This window comes from Acipenser ruthenus, chromosome 18 (genome assembly GCF_902713425.1).
Source record: "Acipenser ruthenus chromosome 18, fAciRut3.2 maternal haplotype, whole genome shotgun sequence".
Taxonomy (NCBI): Eukaryota; Metazoa; Chordata; class Actinopteri; order Acipenseriformes; family Acipenseridae; genus Acipenser; species Acipenser ruthenus.
The window spans coordinates 12563421-12590525 of NC_081206.1; the positions used below are offsets into that span (position 1 = coordinate 12563421).

The following is a 27105-nucleotide window of genomic DNA, read 5'->3' on the forward strand; positions in this document are numbered from 1 at the left end:
CAGTAACCTTTGTTTTTAACCCTTTGAGCTTTTTTTTTATTTTGTTGACAAAAGCCATACTCGTGTTTAATATGCTGGAAAATAAATGTGATGTATGTGTGGCATAGTAATGAGATCATTGAAAGCACATCAAATAGTGTCAGTCATGGGGTTTGTTTTGTTGATTTTTAACTGAAGAGATTCATGTTTACAGTAGTTTTTATTTTGTTGGTTTAGCAGAAATGGACATGCCTTGAATGTGTATGTAAGTTGCCACAGAATAGTCAAATTTGTATTCAAAATTACACATAGTTGTGTAATGTTGTTCATAATGAACAGTACACTATTTCACTGGAATTATTACTACACAAATAAAGAGATTAAACAAATGTCACAGTCAGCAGTCATTACTACAGTTATTTTGGTTTTAATCACAAAGGACAGTGACTCTTCAAAACTTCTAAAGGATATCTACTGTATTGGGCTGTTTCAGAGAACTTTTGAATCCTCAGCAACCCACTGACCTGCCCAGTGGTGATGACTACCTATGCTGTCTGAAGTGAATCCACCTACTGTACCAGTTCAGCAGTGTGTGCTGGAAAGCCTTGTCAGAATGAACGCAGTGTCGCCTTACCTGACAATTCCCCGTCTTTTTCAGCTTTGTCAGCTCTTACTGTCACTTAAAACGTAGCTTTTTGTTTTTAATGAAGTTCATAACTAAAGTTCAGGAGGAGGGTCAGACACCAATCTTTGCGTCACCAAATTGAATCATTCAATTTACACATTAGCTAATTAAGATTGTTAGCACTATAAATACCCTCTTCACTAACCTCTCAGTTGCATTTCGATTTCATCGTAACCCACCACCTCCCCATCTCCACCTTTCTTAAAAACAATTTCTATGTTTTATCAATGGGGGTCTCAGCCTCGTCCAGTCGGCCAGGCAGCGAGCCCTCAAACCAAGTTAGGTTTGATGCCAAATGAATGTATATATACAACATACTTCTGTGTAAAATCGCATACTCCGCATTCTCCACAATAAATATTTGTACTAAAACATTTTGTGATTGGTGTTTGTCCCGAACTACTGAAATTTCCATTGTTATTTTTTTTTTTACTGGAATGCTGAGTTAAAATATCTGTATACATATGCAATGGAAAGTACATCATTTTTTTCCACTGTAGGTTTCTCTGTAAGTTTTAGATTTGCAAACCATCTTAGTATTTGCAATATCCTCTATTATTAAAGCACATATTTTCAAGTATGATCACATTTTAAATATATTATACACTTATACATATACTTCTTATTAATAGAGAGTGTACTTGAATTTTCTGTTTACTTATGTGGAGTCTGTGCAATGATGTGGAATAATAATAATAAAACAAAAAGTTGAAGGGAACAAAAATGTACAAATGCATCAAATAACTGCTGTCAAAATTGATTTGTAATATAAGTATAAATATATATAATTGATTGGACTATTCCATTGGTCATGTTAAGCTTTGTATGTAAGATTAACTAAACCACACATACCAGGAAATAAAGTTAACATGCCAAACAGTACACAATGTAAATAATGGTAGAAGTAGAATAGAAGACAAGCTTACCATAAATGTTTTCTTTTCACATTTAATAATGTACTTATTTTACAGGCCTTTTTTTTTTTTTGCATATTACCTGCGACCTCGTGGCTGCGGCCTTGTGTCTTCAACCAACCAGGCTACTCAGGCTTTGCGGGCTTCATGAAAAGCTGACCAATCATTTCTGAGGCTGTTTTCACACCAATGGCCGGTAACCGGCATAATTTCACTAGATTCTAAACCAGTATTAGATGATATGTGGACTAAACGAGTTCCGTGTCAGTTTTCGCAGTGCCGCAGTCCTTCCCGTCTGCGGCGAGCACAATAGAATTTTATGCCGAACCCGACCTTGTTTAAAAGCCCAACGGTTATGTCAGCAGAGAGAGTTTTATAAGGCGATATTTAGTTTAATAAGCAGATGCCGCTGCTGCATGTATATGCTGAGTGAGACTTGTGTGGTGATTTCTCAGATAGCTTTTGAATAGTGTCACTGCTACTGCTTACCTCTGAGTTTTCTTTGTTCTATTCTCTGACTAAATACCACAGTATATTTGCAGTAATTTTTCTGTAATTCTTAGTGACAGAGATGAAAAAACAGATTGTTGGGTGATTTAAATGTTGTTTCAGTTGTATGTTGACATTTTTACCTACAGAAACACTGTTTAGATAATTGTTACTATTAAGGCATAATAATATTAATAGATCAGGTAAGTAAGTTGGTCTATGATGTCATAGCCAATTATTACCACACGGTCATGTGATCTTGTTCAGCTAATCACAGCACTTAATTTATTCAAGCCATTTTATAACAAGTTTTCTTAAACTAATTCTGTGTAAACGTGACTTCTGTGAAAGCTGTTCACTGGGATTGTTTTTTTAATCGGGCCTACTACAGACACCCACATAATATTATTACTGGAGAGTGCACATCTGCATAGCAAATAACTTGCACAATACAGTAATCTGTGACCCCCGTTTATAGCCTACAGTGTCCATTTTCTTAAATTATTATCCCACGTAGCATATTGTGTGTGTGTGTGTGTGTGTGTGTGGTTTTTTAAATTAACGCACACCCCTCCTGTCAGTGTTCTATCTTCAAAATGTTGTTTTTTAATTATAATGATGTGTATATTTTTGGTCGTGAGCAAGAATTGGTGTATTTATACAGCATGCAAATAAGGTGGTTTAATTTTACGGAGACCGATTACAGAACTCTACGGTCTCTGGGGCCCGTGCGCTCGGTGGGAAGGTTGCAGGTACTTTTTCCCGAGCTGCTGGGACCCCGCACCGGGTCTCTGTGGACCGTGTGCTCGGTGGGAAGGTTGCAGGTACTTTTTCCGGAGCTGCTGGGACCCCACACTGGGTCTCTGGGGCCTGTGCGTTCGGTGAGAAGGTTGCAGGTACTTTTTCCCTAGCTGCTGGGAACCGACACCAGGTCGATGGGGCCCCTGCCCTCGTTGGGAAGGTTGCAGGTATTTGTTCCTGAGCTGCTGGAACCCTGCACAGGGTCTCTAGGGAGTGTGCGCTCGGTGGAGAGTTTGCAGGTATTTCTTTGCCAGCTGCTGGGACACCGGGTTGCAGGGGCCTTTGCGCTGGCTTGGAAGGTTGCAGATCATTTTTCCTCAGCTGGTGGGACCGTGCACAGGGTCACTGGGGCCTGTGTGCTCATTGGGAAGGTTGCAGGCATTTTTTTCCGAGCTGCTGGGACCCCGCACCGGATCTATGGAGCCTGTGCGCTCAGTGGGAAGGTTGCAGCTATTTTTTCCCCGAGCTGCTCGGACCCCGCTCTGAGGCCCGTGAGCTTGGTGGGAAGGTTGCAGGTATTTTATTCCGAGCTGCTGGGACTATGCACCGGGTCTCTGGTGCCCGTGCGCTTGTTGGGAAGATTACAGGCATTTTTTCCCGAGATGCTGGGACCCCGGACCAGGTTAGTGGAGCCTGTTCGCTGGCTTGGAAGGTTGCAGGTATTTTTTCCTCAGCTGCTGGGGCTCCACACCTGGTCTCTGGGGCCAGTGCGCTTGGTGGGAAGGTTGCAGGTACTTTTTTCCGAAATGCTGCGACCCCGTAGTAGGTCTCTGGGGCCCGTGCGCTTGGTGGGATGGTTAAAGGTACTTTTTCCGAGCTGCTGGGAACCCGCATTGGGTCTCTGGTGCCCTTGCGCTCGTTGGGAGGGTTGCAGGTATTTTTTCCTGAGCTGCTGTGTCCCTGCACCGGGTCTCTGCGGCCTGTGCGCTCGTTGGGAAGATTGCAGACATTTTTCCCAAGCTGCTGGTACCCAGCAACGGGTTGCTAGTGCCTGTGCTCTGGCTTGGAAGGTTGCAGATATTTTTTCCTCAGCTGCTGGGACCCCGCACAGTGTCGCTGGGGTCCATGAGCTTGGTGGGAAGGTTGCAGGTATTTTATCCCGAGCTTATGGGACCCCGTATCGGGTCTCTTGGTATCTTGCGATCGGTGGGAAGGTGGCAGGTATTTTTTTCCAAGCTTCTGTGACCCCGCACCGGGTCTCTGGGGTCTGGAAGCTTGGTGGGAAGGTTTCAGGTAATTTTTCCCGAACTGCTGGAACCCCGCATCAGGTCTCTTTGGAAAGTGCGCTCATGGGAAGGTTGCTGGTACTTTTTCCTGAGCTGCTGGGACCCCTCACCGGGTCTCTGGGGCCCATGCGCTCGCTGCGAAGGTTGCAGGGATTTTTCCCGAGCTGCTGGGACGCCGCACGGGGTTGCTGGGGACCATGCGATTAGTGGGAAGGTGGCAGGTATTGTTTACCGAGCTGCTGGGACCCCGCACAGGGTCGCTGGGGCCTGTGTGCTCATTGGGAAGGTTGCAGGCATTTTTTTCCGAGCTGTTGGTACCCCGCACTGGGTTGGTGGGGCATGTGCGCTCGGTGGGCAGGTTACAGGTACTTTTTTGCAAGCTGCTGGGACCCTGCACTGGGTCTCTGGGGCACGGGCGCTCGTTGGGAAGGTTGCAGGCATTTTTTTCCGAGCTGCTGGTACCTGGTACTGGGTCGCTGGGGCCTGTGTGTTGGCTTGGAAGGTTGCAGGTATTTTTCCTGAGCTGGTGGGACCCCGCACAGGGTCGCTGGCTCCCATGCGCTCGGTGGGAAGGTTGCAGGTACTTTTTCCTGAGCTGGAGAGAGCCAGCACCCGGTCTCTGGGGCCCGTAAACTCAATGTGAAGGTTGCAGGCATTTTTTTCCGAGCTGCTGGTACCAGCACCGGGTCACTGGGGCCTGTTCGCTGACTTGGAAGGTTGCAGGTATTTTTTCACGAGCTGCTGGGACTCCGCATAGGGTCGCTGGGGCATGTCCACTCGGTGGGAAGATTGAAGGTTTTTTATCCTGAGCTGCTGGGACCCCGCACGGGGTCACTGGGGCCCGTGCACTCGGTGTGAAGGTGGCAAGTATTTTTTCCCAAGCTGCTGGGACACCGCAACGGGTCGCCGGGGCCCATACGCTCGGTTGGAAGGCGGCAGGTATTTTTTCACGAGCTGCTGGGACCCCACACCGGGTCTCTGGGGCCCGTGCACTCAATGCGAAGGTTGCAGGCATTTTTTTCCGAGCTGCTGGGACCCCACACCGGGTCTCTGTGGCCCGTGCACTCAATGCAAAGGTTGCAGGCATTTTTTCCCAAGCTGCTGGGACCCCGCAGTTTCGTTAGGGCTTGTACGCTCGGTGGGAAGGTTGCAAGTACTTTTTCCCGAGATTCTGTGTCCCTGCACCGGGTCTCTGGGGCCCGTGCGGTTGTTTGGAAGATTGCAGGCATTTTTTCCCGAGCTGCTGGGACCCAGCACCGGGTTGATGGGGCCTGTGCACTGGCTTGGAAGGTTGCAGGTATTTTTTCCTCAGCTGCTGGGACCCCGCACCGGGTCTCAGGGGCCCCTGCGCTCGTGAGGTTGCAGGTATTTTTCTTGAGCTGCTGGGACCCCGAATCGGATCTCTGGGGTCCGGTCGCTTGGTGGGAAGGTTTCAGGTAATTTTTCCCGAGCTGTTGGGACATTGCACCGGGTCTCTGGGGCCCGTCTGCTTGATGGGAAGGTTGCAGGTATTTTTTACTGAGCTGCTGGGACCCCGCACCAGGTCGCTGGGGCCTGTGCGCTCGGTTGGAAGGTGGCAGGTATTATTTCCCGAGCTGCTGGAACCCGTGAGCTCGGTGGGAATGCCCCTTTATCTAATCTCCATTTGTGACCCCTGGTCCTTGTTTCTTTTTTCAGGTCAAAAAAGTCCCCTGGGTCGACATTGTCTATACCTTTTAGGATTTTGAATGCTTGAATCAGATCACCGCGTAGTCTTCTTTGTTCAAGACTGAATAGATTCAATTATTTTAGCCTGTCTGCATACGACATGCCTTTTAAACCCGGGATAATTCTGGTTGCTCTTTCTAGAGCAGCAATATCCTTTTTGTAATGAGGTGACCAGAACTGAACATAATATTCTAGGTGAGGTCTTACTAATGCATTGTAAAGTTTTGACATTACTTCCCTTGATTTAAATTCAACACTTCTCACAATATATCCGAGCATTTTGTTGGCCTTTTTTATATTTCTGAGTCAACATAAACTCCTAGGTCTTCTTCATAGATTCCCTTCTTCAATTTCAGTATCTCCCATATGATATTTATAATGCACATTTTTATTGCCTGCATGCAATACTTTACACTTTTCTCTATTAAATGTCATTTGCTGTCTGTCTGCCCAGTTCTGAATACTGTCTAGATCATTTTAAATGACCTTTGCTGCTGCAACAGTGTTTGCCACTCCTATTTTTGTGTCATCTGCAAATTTAGCAAGTTTGCTTACTATACCAGAATCTAAATCATTAATGTAGATTAGGAATAGCAGAGGACCTAATACTGATCCCTGTGGTACACCACTGGTTACCTCGCTCCATTTTGAGGTTTCTCCTCTAATCAGTACTTTCTGTTTTCTACATGTTAACCACTCCCTAATCCATCTGCATGCATTTCCTTGAATCCCTACTGCGTTCAGTTTGAGAAATCTAAATAAACCATGTTGTATGCTTTGCAATTATCCATTGTCAATGTTGCATCCTCAAAAAAGTCAAGTAGGTTAGTTAGACACGATCTCCCTTTCCTAAAACCATGCTGACTGTCTCCCAGGATATTGTTACCATATAGGTCATTTTCCATGTTGGATCTTATTATAGTTTCCATAAGTTTACATATGATAGTAGTCAGGCTTATTGGTCTGTAGTTACCTGATTCGGTTTTGTCTCCCTTTTTGTGGATCGGTATTACGTTTGCAATTTTCCAGTCTGTCGGTACAACCCCTGTGTCAAGAGACTGTTGCATGATCTTGGTTAGCGGTTTGTAAATAACTTCTTTCATTTCTTTGAGTACTATTGGGAGGATCTCATCCAGCCCAGGGGATTTGTTTATTTTAAGAGCTCCTAGTCCCTTTAACACTTCTGCCTCTGTTATGCTAAAGTTATTTAAAATTGGATAGGAACAGGTCGACAAGTGGGGTATGTTGTCCGTGTCCTCATTTGTAAAAACCTGTGAAAAGTAATCATTTAATATATTTGTTATTTTTTTCTTCATCTATGATTTTGCCATTTGTGTCTCTTAAGCCCGCCGCACACAGCCCGACTCAAGCCGTCCCGACTCATGTCATCTCAGTTTGGATTAATCGTATCAGTGTGCGTGCCCTTAAAACCAAGATTATGCAGATTTCAGTCGGGATGTCTTCAGATTTGAAGATTGAACATGTTAAATCATTTTCAGACGCAGTTTCATTCAGATGTGATCAGTCTGTCTGTGTGCGGTGGTTGCCGACCAAGACTTGACTGAGACCGATTAGTCGTAAGGCTGTCAACCAATGGTTAAGCCGGTTTAAGTGACGTAGCTTGTCATACAAGATGGCGGAATATTGACAGCTTTAGTTCCACAGGTAAAAATACATTAGTCTTGAATTGCTCCGAGTGTCCCGAATTCAAAAATACCAGATATGTGCACATTTGAATAGTTTTTTTTAGGCGTTTACTAATCAAAGGTAAATTATCAATTTACCTTTTTATTATCAATCTACTGGCAGCCTATATTTTCTTACTGCGCTAAAACAGAAGTAACCGGTGCGTCGATCTCCAAAAGGTCACAAATCACAAGCCCCTAGATCCACACGCTGAGAAAAAAATGCCAGTCAAATTAAAAAATCAACAGGTTGGATTTTATTTACCACAGGCTAAAGTGTAGTAGACAAGCTATACAAAAAATCAAACACTGCCTGAAACGTTTGCACGGTGTAAATGGTCAATTAATGGTCAATTAATTAATAGGCTAATTGGTTGCCTCGCGGCACTGTCTCCGCCATCTAATCAGCATACGATGCCATGCATATTATGAGGGTCGCTATGTTGGGCTAAGTTAATACAAAAATGTGTACAGGGCAGTATTAATTATATTTGCATACATAGTAATCACCAGTATCTAGTTGTGGCCAGTCTAATTCAGTCTTAGCAGTGTGCAACACCCAGTCGGGAAAAACTCAATTGTGACGTCAAACCAACTGAGCACGACTGATTGCAGAATCTGTGCACACTCAGATGAGATGAGTCGGGACGGCTTGAGTCAGGCTGTGTGTGGCGGGCTTTAGACATTTAACCTCCTCTTTGAATGTTCTCTTGCTGTTATAATATTGGAAAAACATTTTGGAATTGGTTTTAGCCCCCTTAGCAATATTGATTTCTATTTCTCTCTTGGCCTTTCTAACTTCCTTTTTGACTTGTGTTTGCAGTTCCAAGTACTCTTTCTGTGGACTTTGTTTTTGGTCCCTTTTAAACGCTCTGAAAAGTGCCTTTTTTCGCTGAATATTTTTTTTAATTGATCTGTTAAACCATTTTGGCCATTTTGTTTTAGATTTAGATTTGTCTACTTTTGGGATGTAATTGTTTTGCGCCTCTAGTACTACATTTTTAAAAAACAGCCATCCTTTTTCTGTGGATGTTTTCTCTATTTTACTCCAATCTACTTCTGTTAGTCTCTGTTTCATACCTTCATAGTTTGCTTTTCTAAAATTGTAAACCTTAGCTTTAGTCATTACTTTTGGGGTTTTAAAAATTACTTCAAATGAGACCATGTTGCGGTCTGAGTTTGCCAATGGCTCTCTGACCTCTGTTTTAGTTATTCTGTCTTCGTTATTTGAAAAGACTAAATCAAGGCATGCCTCCCCTCTAGTCGGTGCCTTGACAAATTGCTTTAGGAAGCAGTCATTTGTCATTTCCACCATTTCAATTTTGTCTGTTGTGCTCCCCATCGGGTTCTCCTATTTTATACGGGGGAAGTTGAAATCCCCCATTAGTATGGCTTCTCCTTTGCTACACGCATTTCTAATGTCATTGTATAACAGATTATTTTGCTCAGTGTCTGAATTTGGCGGTCTATAGCATGCTCCTATTATTATGCCCTTTGAATTTGTGTCCATTATTCTGACCCATATTGATTCGGCATTGTTTTCTTTTTGTCCTGATTTAACACCTGGGCTTGAAGACTATTTCTTATGTATAGCGCTACCCCTCTGCCTCTTCTGTCCTGCCTGTCTTTCCTATACAGTGTGTACCCACTAAAATTATATTCGTCTCCATCACTCTCAGACAACTAAGTTTCTGTAACACCTATCACATCGTAGTTACTTGTTAGTGCAGTAGCTTCAAGTTCTAACATTTTGTTTCTGAGACTTCTAGCATTAAGATAAATACATTTAATAGTTGTCTTACCTGAGTTGTTGCCCTTGTTTTGATGTGGTCTCCCTTCTGTTTTTTTGTTTTCTCCCCCCTTCCTTTCTAGTTTAAATGCTTCTGGACCTCCTCAAGGATCCTTTCTCTGAGTAGATTGGTTCCCTTTCTGTTTAAGTGCAGTCCGTCCCACATATATAGATAGTCCTTGTTGTAGAATGTGCTCCAATGTTCAAGAAAGGTGAAGCCTTCCTGTGTGCACCACGATTTCAGCAATGCATTTTGATTTTGTATTTCCAGCTGTCCATATGGTCCTTTGCAAGGTGCTGACAGTATCCCAGAAAATACCACAGTTTTGGTCTTGTCTTTTAATTTCCTTCCTAGCTCTCTGAATTTGTTTTGCAGAGATCTTGGCCTGTCTCTTCCAATGTTGTTTGTACCGATGTGGATGACTACTCCCGGGTCGTCTCCTGTTCGTTCTAGAAGCCTGTCCACGTTCTCATTGATGTGCGTGACAGAGGCTCCTGGAAAGCAGCACACTGTTGTAGTAAGGGGGCCCAAACTGCTCGGCGGGAAGGCCGGCAGGTATTGTTTCCCGAGCTGCTGTGACCCCACGCCGTGTCGTCGGGGCCACATGTGCTCGGTGGGAAGGCGGCAGATATTGTTTCCCTAGCTGCTGGCACCCTGCATGGGGTCGCTGAGGGCAGTGCGCTCAGTGGGAAGGTGGCAGGTATTGTTTCCCGAGCTGCTGGGACCTCGCGCAAGGTCGCTCAGGCTAGTGCGCTCATGGGAAGGTTGCAGGTATTTTTTCTGAGCTGCTGGGACCCCGTTCTGGGGCCTGTGAGCTCGGTGGGATGTTGCAGTTATTTTATCCCGAGCTTCTGGGACCCTGCACCGGGTCTCTGGGGCCTGTGCACTCGGTGGGAAGGTTGCACGTATTTTTTGCCGAGCTGCTGGGTCCCCACACCAGGTTGCTGGGGCACGTGCGCTGGATGGGAAGGTTACAGGTATTTTTCCCAAGCTGCTGGGACCCCGCACCAGATCTAAAGGGCCCGTGCACTCGGTGGGAAGGTTGCAGGTACTTTGTCCCGAGCTGCTGGGACCCTGCACTGGGTCTTTGGGTCCCGTGCGCTCGGTGGGAATGTGGCAGGCATTGTTTCCTGAGTTGCTGGGACCCCACGGGGTGGCTGGGGCATCATGCCCTCGGTGGGAAGGTGGCAGGTATTGTTTCCTGAGCTGCTGGGACCCTGAACGGGGTCGCTGGGGCCCGTGCGCTCGGTGGGAAGGTTGCAGGTATTTTATCCCGAGCCGCTGCGACCTGGCACCGGGTCTCTGGGGCCTGTGCGCTGGCTTGAAAGGTTGCAGATATTTTATCCTCAGCTGCTGGGACCCCGCACAGGGTCGCTGGGGCCTGTGAGCTGGGAGGGAAAGTAGCAGGTATTGTTTCCCGAGCTGCTGGGACCCCGCGCCGGGTCGTCGGGGCCCCTGCGCTCGGTGGGAAGAAGGGAGGTATTGGTTCCTGAGCTGCTGGGACCCTGCACCGGATCACCGGGGGCCCTGCGCTCGGTGGGAAGGCGGCAAGTATCGTTTCCCGAGCTGCTGTGAACCAGCACGGGGTCGCTGAGGCCAGTGCGCACAGTGGGAAGGTGGCAGGGGACCCCGCACGGTGTCGCTGAGCCCCGTGCTCTAGGTGGGAAGGTGGCAGGTATTGTTTCCTGAGCTGCTGGGATCCTGCGGGGTGGCTGGGGCATCATGCCCGCGGTGGGAAGGTGGTAGGTATTGTTTCCCAAGCTACTGGGACCCTGAACAGGGTCGCTGGGGCCCGTGCTTTTCGGTGGGAAGATGGCAGGTATCATTTCCCGAGCTGCTGGAACCCCGCGGGGTCACTGGGGCCTGTGTGCTCAGAGGGAAGATGGTAGGTATTGTTTTCTGAGCTGCTCAGACCCTGCACCGGGTCTTTGGGTTCCGTGCGCTCGGTGGGAATGTGGCAGGTATTGTTTCTCGAGCTGCAGGGACCCCGCACGGGGTCTCTGGGTTTCGTGCATTCGATGGGAAGGTGGCAGGCATTGTTTCCTGAGCTGCTGGGACCCCGCGGGGTGGCTGGGGCATCATGCCCTCGGTGGGAAGGTGGCAGGTATTGTTTCCTGAGCTGCTGGGACCCCGAACGGGGTCGCTGGGGCCCGTGCGCTCGGTGGGAAGGTTGCAGGTATTTTATCCCGAGCCGCTGCGACCTGGTACCGGGTCTCTGGGGCCTGTGCGCTGGCTTGAAAGGTTGCAGATATTTTATCCTCAGCTGCTGGGACCCCGCGGGGTGGCTGGGGCATCATGCCCTCGGTGGGAAGGTGGCAGGTATTGTTTCCTGAGCTGCTGGGACCCCGAACGGGGTCGCTGGGGCCCGTGTGCTCGGTGGGAAGGTTGCACATAGCGGTGGAAGCCAGCACGGTGCAGTGGGAGATGTCCCCAGGGTCGTCGAACCCTGCCTGGGCAAGTGGGAGCAAAAGCCCGGGTGGTGGAAGCCAGCCTGGTCAAGTGGAAGCCAGCCCGGGGCAGTGGAAGCTGTCCCCGGGGTCGTGGAACACTGCCTGGTCAAGTGGGAGCAATAGACCGGGTAGTGGAAGCCAGCCCAGGGCGGTGGAAGCTATCCCGGTGCAGTGGGAGATGTCCCCGGGGTGTGGAAGACAGGTTGGTCAAGTGGGAGCAGAGACCTGGATCGTGGAAGCCAGCCCGGGGCTTTGGGAACTTTCCACGGGATCGTGGTACCCAGCCTTGAAAAGTGGGAGCAGAGCTCTGGGTCGTGGAAGCCAGCCCAGGGCTGTGGGATCTCTCCCCGGAGTTGTGGAACCCAGGCTGGGCAAGTGGGAGCAGAGTCATGGATCGTGGAAGCCATCCCCGTGCAGTGGAAGCTGTCTACAGGGTCATGGAACACTGCCTGGGGAAGTGAGAGCAATAGTCTGGGTGGTGGTAGCGAGCCTGTGTAAGTGGAAGCCAGCCCGGGGCAGTGGAAGCTGTCCGCGGTGTCGTGGAACCCTGCCTGGGCAAGTGGGAGCAATTCCCCGGGTGGTGGAAGCCAGCCCTGGGCAGTGGAAGCTGTCCACTGGGTCGTGGATCCCTGCCTTGGCAAGTGGGAGCAATAGCACTTCTGGTGGAATCCAGCCAAGGGCGGTGAAAGCCAGCCCAGGGTAGTGGACGCTGTCCACTGGGTCGTGGAACGCTGCCTGGGCAAGTTGGAGCAATAGCCTGGGTGGTGGAAGCCAGCCCTGGGCAGTGGAAGCTGTCCACTGGGTCGTGGATCCCTGCCTTGGCAAGTGGGAGCAATAGCACTTCTGGTGGAATCCAGCCAAGGGCGGTGAAAGCCAGCCCAGGGTAGTGGACGCTGTCCACTGGGTCGTGGAACGCTGCCTGGGCAAGTTGGAGAAATAGCCTGGGTGGTGGAAGCGAGCCCAGGGCGGTGGAAGCCATCCCTGAGCATTGAATGCTGTCCACAGGGTTGTGGAACCCTGCCTGGGCAAGTGGGAGCAATAGCCTTGGTCGTGGAAGCCAGCCCTGGGCAGTGGAAGCTGTCCCCGGGGTCGTGGAACCCTGCCTGGGCAAGTGGGAGTAATAGCCCCGGTGGTGGAAGCCAGCCCAGGGCGGTGGAAGACAGCCCTGGGCAGTGGAAGCTGTCCTCTGGGACATGGAAACCTGCCTGGGAAAGTGGGAGAAATACCCCGGGTGGTGCAAGCCAGTCTGGGTAAGTGGAAGCCAGCCCAGAGCAGTGGAAGCTGTACCCGGGGTCATGGAATAATGCCTGGGCAAGTGGGAGCAATAGCCCAGGTGATGGAAGCCAGCCCGGGGCAGTGGAAGCTGTCCCCGTGCTCGTGGAACACTGCCTGGGCAAGTGGGAGCAATAGCCCCGGTGGTGGAAGCCAGCCCAGGGCGGTGGAAGCCAGCCTAGTGGAGTGGACGCTGTCCACTGGGTCATCGAACCCTGCCTGGGCAAGTGGGAGCAATAGCCCGGGTCATGGAAGGCAGCCTGGTCAAGTGGAAGCCAGCCCGGGGCAGTGGAAGCTGTCCCCGGGGTCGTGGAACACTGCCTGTGCAAGTGGGAGCAATAGACCGGGTGGTGGAAGCCAGCCCCAGGCAGTGGAACCTGTTCCCAGGGTCGCGGAACCCTGTCTGGTCAAATGGGAGCAATAGCCCGGGTGGTTGAAGCCAGCCTAGGCAAGTGGAAGCCAGCCCGGTGCAGTGGAAGCTGTCCACTGGGTCGTGGAACACTGCCTGGGCAAGTGGGAGCAATAGCCCCGGTGGTGGAAGCCAGCCCAGGGCGGTGGAAGCCAGCCTAGTGGAGTGGACGCTGTCCACTGGGTCGTGGAACCCTGCCTGGGCAAGTGGGAGCAATAGCCTGGGTGGTGGAAGCCAGCCCAGGGCGATGGAAGACAGCCCTGGGCAGTGTAAGCTGTCCTCTGGGTTGTGGAACCCTGCCTGGGCAAGTGGGAGAAATACCCCGGGTGGTGCAAGCCAGTCTGGGTAAGTGGAAGCCAGCCCGGAGCAGTGGAAGCTGTACCCGGGGTAATGGAACAATGCCTGGGCAAGTGGGAGCAATAGCCCAGGTGATGGAAGCCAGCCCGGGTCAGTGGAAGCTTTCCCCGTGGTCGTGGAACACTGCCTGGACAAGTGGGAGCAATAGACCGAGTTGTGGAAGCCAGCCTCGGGCAGTGGATGCTGTCCCCAGGGTCGTTTAAACCTGCCTGTGCAAGTGGGAGCAATAGCCCAGGTGGTGGAAGCCAGCCTGGGCAAGTGGAAGCTAGCCCTGGGCAGTGGAAGCTGTCCACGAGGACGTGGAACCCTGCCTGAGCAAGTGGGAGCAATAGCCTGGGTGGTGGAAGGCAGCCCGGGGCAGTGGGAGATGTCCCCAGGGAGGTGGAACCCAGCCTCGGCAAGTGGGGGTAATAGCCTGGGTCGTGGAAGCCAGCCCGGGGCAATGGAAGCTGTCCCCTTGTTCATGGAACCCTGCCTGGCCAAGTGGAAGCAATCACCTGGGTCACCATGAAGCCACATGACCATAGCTGTGGTTAAGTGACATGACCATAGCCACGATTCAGTGACATGACCATAGTCGCGATTCAGCGACATGACCAAAGCCGCGATTCAGTGACGTTACCCTAGCCGCGATTCAGTGACGTTACCCTAGCCGCGATTCAGTGACATGACAATAGCCGCGATTCACTGACATAACCATAGCCGCGGTTGAGTGACATGATCATAGCCGCAATTTAGTGACATGACCATTGCCGCGATTCAGTGACATAACCATAGCCACGGTTGAGTAACATGACATTAGCTACGATTCAATAACATGACCATAGCCACGATTCACTGACATGACCATAGCCACGGTTGAGTAACATGACCATAGCCGCGATTCAGTAACATGACCATAGCCACGGTTGAGTAACATGACATTAGCTACGATTCAATAACATGACCATAGCCACGATTCAGTGACATGACCATAGCCACGATTCAATAACATGACCATAGCCACGATTCAGTGACATGACCATAGCCACGATTCACTGACATGACCATAGCCACGATTCAGTGACATGACCATAGCCACGATTCAGTAACATGACCATAGCCACGGTTGAGTAACATGACCATAGCCAGGTTTCAGTAACATGACAATAGCCACAATTCATTGACATGACCATAGCTACGATTCAGTAACATGACTATTGCCATGATTGATCAACATGACCATTGCCACGATTCAGTGACATGACCATAGCCACAATTCAGCGACATGACCGTAGCCACGATTCACTGACATGACCATAGCCGCGATTCAGTAACATGACCATAGCCACGGTTGAGCAACTTGACCATTGCCACGATTGAGCAACATGACCATAGCCACGATTCAGTAACATGACCATAGCCACGGTTGAGCAACTTGACCATAGCCACGGTTGAGCAACATGACCATAGGCACGATTCAGTAACCTGACTATAGCCACGGTTGAGCAACTTGACCATAGCCACGGTTGAGCAACATGACCATAGCCACGATTGAGTAACATGACCATAGGCACGATTCAGTAACCTGATCATAGCCACGATTCAGTAACATGACCACAGCCACGGTTGAGTAACATGACCATAGCCAGGTTTCAGTAACATGATCATAGCCTCGATTCAGTAACATGACCATAGCCACGATTGAGCAACATGACCATAGCCACGATTGAGTAACATGATCATAGCCACGGTTGAGTAACATGACCATAGCCACGATTGAGTAACATGACCATAGCCACGATTCATTGACATGACCATAGCCACGATTCACTGACATGACCATAGCCGCGATTCAGTAACATGACCATAACCGCAATTCAGTAACATGACCATAACCGCAATTCAATAACATGACCATAGCCACGATTGAGCAACATGACCATAGCCACGGTTGAGTAACATGACCATAGCCACGGTTGAGTAACATGACCATAGCTATGATTAAACTTTACCTTCTCCTAAGGGGACAGATTTGCTATGTGTGGCCGAGCGGGAGTTCCAGGAGGTCGTCATGAAGTAGTGGCTTGCTCCTTTAATGCAAATACAATGGAGATACACGGGGGGTAGCTGTATATTACTAGGGGCACGGTATTTCAATCAAAAAAAAAATTCTAAGTCAGGACGGAGCTTCATTCCAAGGGCATGAGCGACTGATCGAGGCCATGTGGGAGGCTCTGTACCCAAGGCAGGGTCCCCATTCACCCCTGGCAGCTTCCGCCTCCCTGGAAATCTGCCTGGTGGCCCCCTCAACAGGGTCTTATTTCCCTGTTGATTCTGCCAAGCCCATTCCCTTGGCTGTGGTTTTGTTAGATAGTAGGTAGGGACAGTGGGAATCTCGTTCATCCATTCATGCGCGTCACTAATTAGATGATGAGGCATTTGGCTACTGAGATATCCCTTGCGGGTTCAATTCCGGGTTAGGTGGCCCGTCCACAGTGTCATCCAGTGACATGAATGATCATGCAGAGCCAACATGCATAGTCAAGCAAGGCTCGCAACAATTTTGTAATCATTATGAGACCCCACTGCCCTCCCCGATCTGGCGACCCACAAGGGTCTGGGGACGCAGATGTATGATCCTTTTTCTTTCGACAACCCCCCAGACCATACAGCAGAGGACCATCTAGTCCGACAACTTAGTCAGGGAACCTTTTCCGCTCGGTTGTATGCTCGACTTCTTTCGATAACCCCCAGAATGCAGACAACTACAAAGTGCCATCTAGCCGGAATTAAGTTAAGTCCGGCGACTTAGTCTCGTGGCGGGTGTTACGCCGAACATGGTACACTCGTCATTTTCGACAACCCCCAGGACGCAGCACGATGACTAAGGGGCGTCTAGCCGGTATAGGTTTGTAGACCCGGAAGGCACACGTTACAGAGGAACGGGCACAGACAAGGAGGGAGAAGTGAGAGACTTAACCACAGGGGAGGTTGCCCCGACATGGCTCCTGTCCAGCACAAAACCTCCAAAGAGGAACGGACAAAGGCAAGGAGGGGGCGATCGGAGACTTAACCGCAGGGGAAGACATCCTGACCTAGCTCCCGCCCCGCACGAAACCTCCAAAGATGAACGGACAAAGGCAAGGAGGTGGAGATCGAAGGGGAAGTCAACCGACCTAACTCCTGCCCTGCATGAAACCTCCAAGCCCGGGTCTTTTGTACGCTCACAATCTTTCGACAGCCCCCCAGATGCATACAACGACAAAGGGCTATCTAGCCAGGATGGAAATTAAGTCCGGCAAACTGTTCTCACGGAACCTTTTCCGCATCATATACAAGGGTGGGTCCTGGTTCACTTCGTCCTGATAGCAGACCCTCCCTCAGGGTCGCACACCAGACCATAGCTACTTCTACACCCTTCCCTATTAGGATCAGGCTGCCGCTCCTTGTCACTAGCACTCAGAAGGAAGGGGATGTGGTACCTTTTCCGCTCAGACCGCTTTTCCCTGTCCCCGTCTGACCCGGCTGATGTTTAGTCTTACTTCCTCAGCTGTTATCCAGGACTCGAAGGGTCCGTTGTCCGCTTGCCCTGAGGATTTAAACTGGCCTAGCCCACCGAAAGTCGCTGTATTTTCCGACCTGTCCTTGAACACATTGTGAACCTCTTCGAGTGGTACTCTACAGCGTATCTGTTCGATTCCATTGAGGATTAGCGATGAAAGTTTTGAGGTGTTCCTCGCAAACATCTGCTGATATTTCGCGTATCTACCCCTTTTCATCGCCCTTGTCCGCATCCACGATCTCTCGAGCTGCCATTCCGGAATCCTCTCCACCTGCTCTGCTCTCAGACAGGCCGCTCTTCAAGTTACCAGTCCTCCCGAATTCAGCGTCTGAATCAGACTTGACGCAGAGGATTCTACCAGGGCAGTGACCTGGTCTGTGTCCCTCAGCCAGGCCGCAATCACCGGAATGTTTGCCTCCTGTTCCCCCCTGTGTCTTCAATCCTTTTCCGAGCCAAGTCCCTCAACTTTTCCTGTACTCTGGATTTTGGACGGGGGGGTTCAGAGGCAACCTCTAGATCAACTGTGTTGATCTCTGTCCGGCGATCATGGTCGGCTTTCAGCCGAATGTACCTACTTTTATCACTCACCTGCTTCCCAGTCTTGGAGGCCAGTTCGCCAGCAGTCAACAGGTTAATGTTTCTTTGCCCGACGTACTTAGTTTCAAGCCTTTCTAGAGCTTCCATCTCTTCAGTAGACCAGACCTTCCGAGAGTCCTCAGCATTGGATCTGGCCAAACTCGCCATTGTGATCCTTTCCATATTCCTTTGTGTGACATGTGCATGCCCGACACAAGATTTAAACCCTCTCCCCCGGATTTTCAAGGACCAGCGAGAGCTCACCGGACGCCGGTGGAAGCGCAATGCTTTCCAAGGCGTGGGCCCCTCTCTCGGGGAGAACTCATTCCAGGGCACCCTACCCTTCACAAAGGGGCTCTCGCTGGCTTCTCCGGGATCAGTTGCGTTACTGCACTGGATGCCTCGCGGAGCCCGTCTCCACCACTCCGGATATGGGGATCTGAACCCGACTCCCTTTCGATCGGCCAGGGGCGATGGAGGCCATCGCCTTTCCCTTTCAGAACAGTGTTCGCCTATCTCTTAGGACCGACTGACCCATGTTCACCTGCTGTTCACATGGAACCCTTCTCCACTTTGGCCTTCAAAGTTCTCGTTTGAATATTTGCTACTACCACCAAGATCTGCACCTGCGGCGTCTCCACCCGGGCCCTCACCCTGGACTTTAATGCCCACCGCAGTGGCCCTCCTACTTGTTACGGCTAAGCCTTTGCGGTTCCCGTGGCTGGCGACAGCTGGGTACGGGCCCGACGCTACAGCACCATCCATTTTCAGGGCTAGTTGATTCGGCAGGTGAGTTGTTACACACTCCTTGGCAGATTCCGACTTCCATGGCCACCGTTCTGCTGTCTATATCAACCAACACCTTTTCTGGGGTCTGATGAGCGTCGGCATTGGGCGCCTTAACCCGGCGTTCAGTTCATCCCGCAGCACCAGTTCTGTTTACCAAAAGTGGCCCTCTGGCCACTCGCATTCCACGCCAGGCTCCAAGCCAGCGAATTGGGCTTCTTACCCATTTAAAGTTTGAGAATAGGTTGAGATCGTTACAGCCCCAAGACCTCTAGTCATTCGCTTTACCGGATAAAACTGCAGACAGAGTGCCAGCTATTCTGAGGGAAACTTCGGAGGGAACCAGCTACTAGATGGTTCGATTACTCTTTTGCCAGGTCGGATGACCGATTTGCACGTCAGAACCACTACGGACCTCCACCAGCATTTCCTCTGGCTTTGCCCTGCCCAGGCATAGTTCACCATCTTTCGGGTCCTATCACACAAATTCATGCTCCACCTCCCTGACGCTGCGGGGCTGGATGGGCAGGTGGTGCGCCCACCGTGCTGGGCGAGCGGGATCCCACCACGGCCCGCCAAACCCCGCCAGGGGGTAGGAGGAGCAGGAAGGGGAAGAGGAAGACGGAGAAGGAGCGGGCGCGGCAGCAGTCTCTTTTTCCCTTGGCCCCATGAAAGCGGCGTTTCGCGGCAGGGGGATGTAACGCTCTGGAGGTCGAAGCCACCTTCCGCTGCCGCTTCAAGCCGATCCGGAGCCGGTCGCGGTGCGCCGCCGCGGAGGGAGTGTGTGCCCGACGTGGGATGGGGGTTCAAACGGGAGGCGGTCCCCCCTTGAATGGGGGATGCATCCACCGACCCGGGACGGCCGACCCTCACCGGGTTGAACTCTCCGAGCGGGCTGCGCGGACCCCATCCGTTTACCTCTTGACGGTTTCATGCCCTCTTGAACTCTCTCTTCAAAGTTCTTTTCAACTTTCCCTCATGGTACTTGTTGGCTATTGGGCTCGTGCCGGTATTTAGCCTTATATGGAGTTTACCACCCGGCTTTGGGCTGCATTCACAAACAACCCGACTCCGAGAAGACCGGAGAGAAGGCCACCGGCCTCACACCGTCTGCGGGATGGAGCCTCCATCACAAGGACTTGGGCCTTCAATCGATGCCGGCGGGGATTTGGGTCTTCTATACGCCACATTTCCCTTGCCTGGGTGGGCGGGCGGGGATTCGGTGCTGGGCTCTTCCCTGTTCTCTCGCTGTTACTGAGGGAATCCTGGTTAGTTTCTTTTCTTCTGCTTAGTAATATGCTTAAATTCAGCGGGTCATCTCACGTGATCTGAGGTCATATTCGGAAGCTGCCCACGCACGCGTGTGCCCCAGTCCCAAGCCCCAAGCCCCAAACCTTCGAGACGGAAGGAGGGAGAAGGAGAGAGACAGAGAGAGCGCACGCTCACGAGGTCCAGCCGCTCGGCGACCCGAGAGAGTTCCGGAGCCCCGAATGGTGTGTTATAGGGGAACGGTGCGCACGGACAAAGGAGACCGAATGTTGAGGCGACGGGGTGTGGCAGCTGGGTCACACGGCTGGGTCACACGTCTCCACCAACAGCTCCGCGGAGCGTTCCACGTCCGCCACCCCCACCAGGTCCCTGGGGCAGCCGAGCGCGCGCCGAGCTTCCCTCGTGGCGGGTTAACCTGGGAGCACTGAGACCCCGCACCCCGGGTGGGCGATTGATGGCAAAACAACTCTCAGACAGATGTAGCCCCAGGAGTGAATCCAGCGCCGCAAGGTGCGTTCGAAGTGTCGATGATCAATGTGTCCTGCAATTCACATTAATTCTCGCAGCTAGCTGCGTTCTTCATCGACGCATGAGCCAAGTGATCCACCGCCAAGAGTAGTCATGTGTGTTTCGTCCGCTTTGACGCCAGCCTGTGCTGGGTCACTGACGGGGCCGGGCAACAGTCGAAACCAAGTGAGCAGAATTTTGTCATGGGCAGGCAGGCACTCAGAGGGGAAAATCCACGGAGGATCTTCCACGGAGAGCAGACAGGCAATCACGCTCCCCGGCGACCCGCGCTAACCGTCTGCTAACAGAGGGCGCGGAAGCCACCAAGTCCTTAGACCTTCCACCCGGAGGCGACAGGTACCTGGACCGGGGTTACGAGGGGACAGTGACCGAGCCCGAGCCGCCGTGCCCAGCAACAGTCTCCAAATGATGGCTTCAAACTGTTCCTTCACATGCATTCTGACACTTCGGTCCTGACTTAGTCAAATCATTTTGATCAAAAAACTGTGTTGACGGAAATCTCCGCGGACCCCCCCCCCCCCCCCCCCCCCCCGTTGTACCTCCACCATGGTAACCTGAAGGGAGGGAGGGCCTGGGTCCTCGGGCAAAGGAGTCGCTGCCGCCCGGCAGCACTTTTTTACCTCTGCCCTTGAGAGACTTCCGCAAACTGCCCTGACATGGCCATGGTGATGCAATGTTAAAGATAGGCAACATGACCATGCCTTTTGTAAAACTTAGATTCTGGTGGAGCCAAAAAACTCCGGACTCTGGTCGTGTCATATTAAAGCATCTCGAGCTGAAAATGGGAGCCTCCAGGCCCGCAGGAACGGGCGCCAGGCGTGGGAGGTCAACCCACTTCCAGCCACTTGACCAGAGCCTCGCCAGAACTGAACCGGGTCATTAAGGGGGCTTAGCCCCGTGCTGAGGCTGAAGGAGGGGGCCTCCATCCTGGCCTGAATTGGCCACAGGTGCGGGAGGTCAACCCACTTCCAGCCACATGACCACAGGCCAGCCGAAACTTTACCATGGCGTTAAGGGCACATAGCCCCATGCTAAGGCCAAAGGAGAGGGCCTCTAGCCCGGCCTGAACCGGCGCCAGGCGCAGGAGGGTGCAACCAGGCAGACTTCCAGGGATGCGGAAGTCACCGGGGGTGAATGGGGACCCTACCTGGGGTGCAGAGTCTCCCACATTGCCTTGATCAGTTGCTTGTGCCCTTGGAAAGAAGATCCATCCTTACTTAGAATTTTTTTTTGATCGAAATACCGTGCCCCCAATAATATGCAGGTAACCCCCTCCATGTATCTGCCTTATATTTTCATTAAGGGACCTTCTGGAACTCCCACTCGGCCATAAAAAGTAAATGTGTCCCCTTAGGAGAAGGTAAAGTTTAATTGTGAATATGGTCATGTACTTGAATTGCAACTCTGGTCATGTAACTCTATCACGACCATGGTCATGTGGCTTAATCACGGCCATGGTCATGTAGTGAAATTGGGGCCACGGTCATGTACTTGAATTGAAACTGTTTATGTAACTCTATCACAGCCATGGTCATGTGGCTTAATCGCAGCCATGGTCATGTACTTGAATTGAAACTCTGGTCATGTAATTGAATTGAAACTCTGGTCATGTACTAGTATTGAAACTCTGGTCATGTAATTGAATTGAAACTCTGGTCAAGTAATTGAATTGAAACTCTAGTCATGTACTACTATTGAAACTGGTCATGTACTAGTACTGAAACGCTGGTCATGTACTGGTATTGAAACTTCGGTCATGTACTAGTATTGAAACTCTGGTCATGTACTAGTATTGAAACTCTGGTCATGTACTAGCATTGAAAACTGGTCATATACTGGTATTGAAACTCTGGTCATGTACTAGTATTGAAACTCTGGTCATGTACTAGTATTGAAACTCTGGTCATGTACTAGCATTGAAAACTGGTCATATACTGGTATTGAAACTCTGGTCATGTACTAGTATTGAAACTCTGGTCATGTACAAGTATTGAAACTCTGGTCATGTACTAGTATTGAAACTCTGGTCATGTACTTATATTGAAACTCTGGTCATGTATTTGAATTGAAACTCTGGTCATGTAACTCTATCACAGCCATGTACCGCGGCCATGGTCATGTATTTGAATTGCAACTCTGGTAGCTCAATGGTGAACCAGGCTATTGCTCCCACTTGCCCAAGATTGGTTCCAGGACCCCGGGGACAACTTCCACTGCCCTGAGCTCACTTCCCCCTGTCATTTAATTAAATTCTGACTCAATTTATGTTGTCAGGTGTTTAACTCTGGTCATTTATTGATTTTCCCCCCTGAGCCCAGTTCCAATAACCCTAACTCTAACCTTAACCCTAACCCTAACCCTAAACCCAAACCCAAACCCAAACCCCTAACCTAAACCCTAACCCCTAACCCCTAACCCTAAACCCTAAACCCTAAACCCTAACCCTAACCAAACAGTAGTTCCCCGACCCATGCTCTCAGCTCACAAATCTCTCAAACCTGGTAGCTCCCTGGCTGATGAACCCCACCTGTTTTTATACAGCTCGCCCCATTACGAATTAGCACAGCAATTAGTATGGAGACCAACAGTCTCCCTGGGGTTTAAAGGGACAGTGCAACATTAAAAAAATGATAAAAATCACACAATAGAACTCAATATTATTACATGCAAAAAAATAAACAATACATCCATTGCACATCAGTTTCATATAGCAATAATTACAGTATTTTAAGGCTGTCTTTGTAAATGAATTAATTTGGGGTTAAGAATCATACATCTTTTACCAGAAACATTTTGTTTTACGTTAAATGGATTTCATATTAGAGTGAAGCTATGGTCACATTACTGAGTAAGGAATGACCATAAAACAAGGCACATGCTAATAGTGTGTAGTTAAAAAAATCAACTTTAGCACAGTACATTAACAAAACTATGTTGTGCTATGATTGAATCTTAATGGAAACATTTAACAAAAAATTACATTTAACCAACCTTGGATATAACACTTAAAGAAAGCAGAGATGGTGAAATATAATTATCCATTCATAGGATTTTCTTCTGAAGCTGCTGCTCAGCCACATAATGTCAGGGAGCGAAATGAAACAGTAAAGATCAAAAGTTGCTGAGAGTGTGGGGGTATAGCTCAATGGTAGAGCATTTGACAGCAACTCAAGAGGTCCCCGGTTCAAATCCGAGTGCCCCCTTTTTTTCATGTAAATTAAAATACAAGTGGCATTTTATAATTGTTCATTTCAGCTGCGAAAGTACAAACAATGCTTTAAACAGAGCAACAAGGTACGGATGGGGATTGAACCCGTGATCTTCAGTTTACGAGACTGACGCCTTAACACTTGGCCACAGCACCCTTCACAACTGGAGATGAAATCGGAAGCTTGGCATCTCTTGAGAAGGCCGCCCAGAAAGGCAATCTGGCTGGATACCACCAACCTTACGGTTAACAACTGAATGCCAAGGATGGGCAAAATAGTCACAGAAACTCTTTAACACCTCAAACCACCTTCTACTGGAAAGATCTTGGTTCGAATTTCTCTTAAGACACGTTTTAAAGTGTTTGAGTATTATAAGCGCTGTTAATAACACAGCTCTGTCCTAATATTGGTTATAAGGAGTCTAATTGAGGCATTGTGTTATTTTATAGATTATAAGAACATAGTGCATCTAACCTAGTCTAATTCATATTTAAATAGGTATTCTAGAAACTAAGAAAGATGATTTCCATTACACGAGAATAGATGTTAAAACTTCATGCTGATTTGAACTCGGCTCTCGCCAAGATAAGCACCAACTAAGACGTAGCTTTACAGTAAACTAATGTGATCCATATGTGTCTCCATCCATTTACGTTTCCTTCCATATGATGATGTAGATATCCGTCTGTCTGGTGTTAATGGCTGAAGTGTAATGCTGGCTCCAGGGATCAGCTTATGTTGCCTCCCTGGCGCATCAGCACGCACAACGGCTGCAATGCTGGCTCCAGGGATCAACCACAGTGCGGCCTCCCCAGCGCATCAGCATGACAACCGTCTGGATTGAGCTAAGTAGGGTACATCTCTGGGGTCTTCAAGTGGGCACCTTCCATCCTCAGTGTTTCGTCGACTAGCCCACGACACCTCAAGAGGGCTCGACTGTGATTCTGGCGTCCCAGCATCACCCCCCTACGTCCCCCACTCAACTCAGCCCAGCTTACTTACCTGTACATCAGCGTTTCTTTCTTTCTATTGTGCTTGAGATCCCCAGCCAGAATCTTTCTGTCTCAACCACAGCCAGTTGCTGCTCCTCTCTGCTGCTTCAGATAAGTTCTTCACTGTGCGATGCAACTCTTGGCCACTGAATCCAACGTCTCTGAGAAACCAGGTTGTAGAGTGTGCCACAAATCCTCGACAACCCACCTCTACTGGGTAAACCTGGACTCTCCATCCTCGCTGTTCCGCTTCAGTGGCTAGTTGAGCATACCGCAGTTTCTTCCTCTCATACGCCTCATCTACAGCATCCTCCCACGGCACTGTTAACTCTATCAGGTGAACAAGGCGTGCTGATCCAGACTACAAGACAATATCTGGTCGAAGGTTAGTGGTGGCAATCTCAGGTGGAAAAATAAGCCGTTGACCAACATCTGCCAGCATTTTCCAGTCTCTAGCAGCTTCCAGTTGTCCTGGGCGAGGATTGGTTTTAACACCTTTTCTTGGTGGTTGCTCTCCTGGGCGGAGAAATGGTAAGTCTTAACCAGTCTGTAATTAAAGAGACTTAAATGATGTCCTTCTGGTAAAGTGTATAGAGTCCCGCTAAGATAGTCACAGACCATATTGCAGAGCTTTAGAATGTAAATATCTCTGTGATGTATTTGTAAAGGTCTTTTAATAGACCCTTTTATTAGACATAGTGTACAGACCCAGATTAGCAGCAGTACTAGAAATAATAATAAAAACTACGTGCCAAGCAAGTACATAAAGGGGAATGATCTGACTACAACATTTTAATTTCAAATAACAAAAGCGAACTCGCTCTGGATAAAAGCGTCATGCTAGAAATAAAACAGTGGGTTCAGTATGGATACGACAGGGCAGAGAAGCAAGGACAACAATATAAAGTTAAACTCTTTATTTAAAAAAAACAAATCTGTACAAAATAAACATTAAAAAAAATCCAAACACGTCATGTCCTTGTATCAGTCCCCAATCCTAGGACTATATAAAGAAGGTTAGGAAAATGATGTCACAAGTGGGCGGGGTTAGTAAACAGTGGAGCATTTCTGGAGCCAGTAGAGAACTTTAACAGCGCACTCACAATGCTTTTAACTTATTCACGCTTGCCCTGTCAAAATGTTTCTTGACATAATCAAGCATTAAGTCGCATAAATAAGTCAGTCACTTTATATTAACAATATTTTGTATTGTTATTAAAACAATACCGGTATATCCTGGCGCTGCACCACAGGATCACCACAATGTATTCAGTACTGAGTGGGCTCCACAAATGGCGCCTGTAATTGAGTACCGAACTGCATCACGGGATTCACTGTCCTATCCTTCTTTTTAGTCCTAGCCCAATCCCAGATGTCCTGTGAAAGAGTAATCATACACATTATATATATATATAATCAAAACACGTGCTGAATATCATTCTGCAACAAGTGAAAAAATGCAGACCAACTACATAAAAAAAATGTTTGTGGAAGCACGCTTTTATTGCATGGTTTTACTTATCGTATTTACCAGTCTAGTTATGATGGAGCTGTATGGGAGCAGTGAAAAAAAAAACTTTAGTCGTCTGCAATCAGAAATTCTGTGGTGAAGCCCACTCTGACTGCGTCGTGTGTCCCAGCTCCTGGTAAGTGACGCTTTTGTGAACTTCGCAGTCTTCTGGTAATTGTAGTTTGGCGTGGTGATGTCGTAGCGCTGTTATGTGCAGTCGCTGTAATGTCTGTCGCGGTGATGTCGTAGCGCTGTTATGGGTAGTCGCTGTAATGTCTGTCGTGGAGATGTCGTAGCGCTGTTATGGGTAGTTGCTGCAATGTCGTGGTGATGTCGTAGCGCTGTTATGTGCAGTCGCTGCAATGTCTGTCTTGGTGATGTCGTAGTGCTGTTATGTGCAGTCGCTGTAATGTCTGTCTGTAATAGAAATGTTACAGAAAATAGAATTGGCTCGACATAATGTACTGGCATTTTGCACTCCTATAACCTTGCTCGCATAACCTTGTATACTTTGCCTAAGTCAGAACAAGGAACCGCAAGATGCCTACACTGCAGCTGCAGCTGTGAAGATAACAGGATGAGCCAGTCTTTTTGCACGTATACCCAAACTACCCATCCTGTTATCTTCTTGCTTAGCTATATGCCACGTATGCATAGTTATAAGTTGTTTTTTCTTATATGCTAATATCTGAATCATCATTGGCTAACCCTCTGCCTTGCTGACAGTTTTAAGGTATATAAGAAACTGATCTAACTCTGTATGTTGGAACACTGCTCGATGATTATCTAGCACCCTGTGTGTTGAGAGTGTTTTCAGTTTGCAAACTTAAGAAATAAAGGCCTGTGTGTTTGGAACTCGCAGTCTCTCTTCCTTTTATTAGAATTTCCACAACATGTCGCAGTGATGTCGGCGTGGTTTTAGACTCG

At 49.3% G+C, this 27105-nt stretch overlaps 2 non-coding genes across 2 annotated transcripts; one reads left to right on the forward strand and one right to left on the reverse strand.

The window, feature by feature from the left end:
• Positions 1-20402: 20402 nt before the first annotated feature.
• LOC117425458 (5.8S ribosomal RNA) lies at positions 20403-20557 on the reverse strand. The gene has a single exon (XR_004548001.1). It is a non-coding gene; the product is annotated as a 5.8S ribosomal RNA (ribosomal RNA).
• Positions 20558-23598: 3041 nt separating this feature from the next.
• Positions 23599-23670, forward strand: trnac-gca (transfer RNA cysteine (anticodon GCA)). The gene has a single exon. It is a non-coding gene; the product is annotated as a tRNA-Cys (tRNA).
• The last annotated feature ends 3435 nt before the right edge of the window (positions 23671-27105 follow it).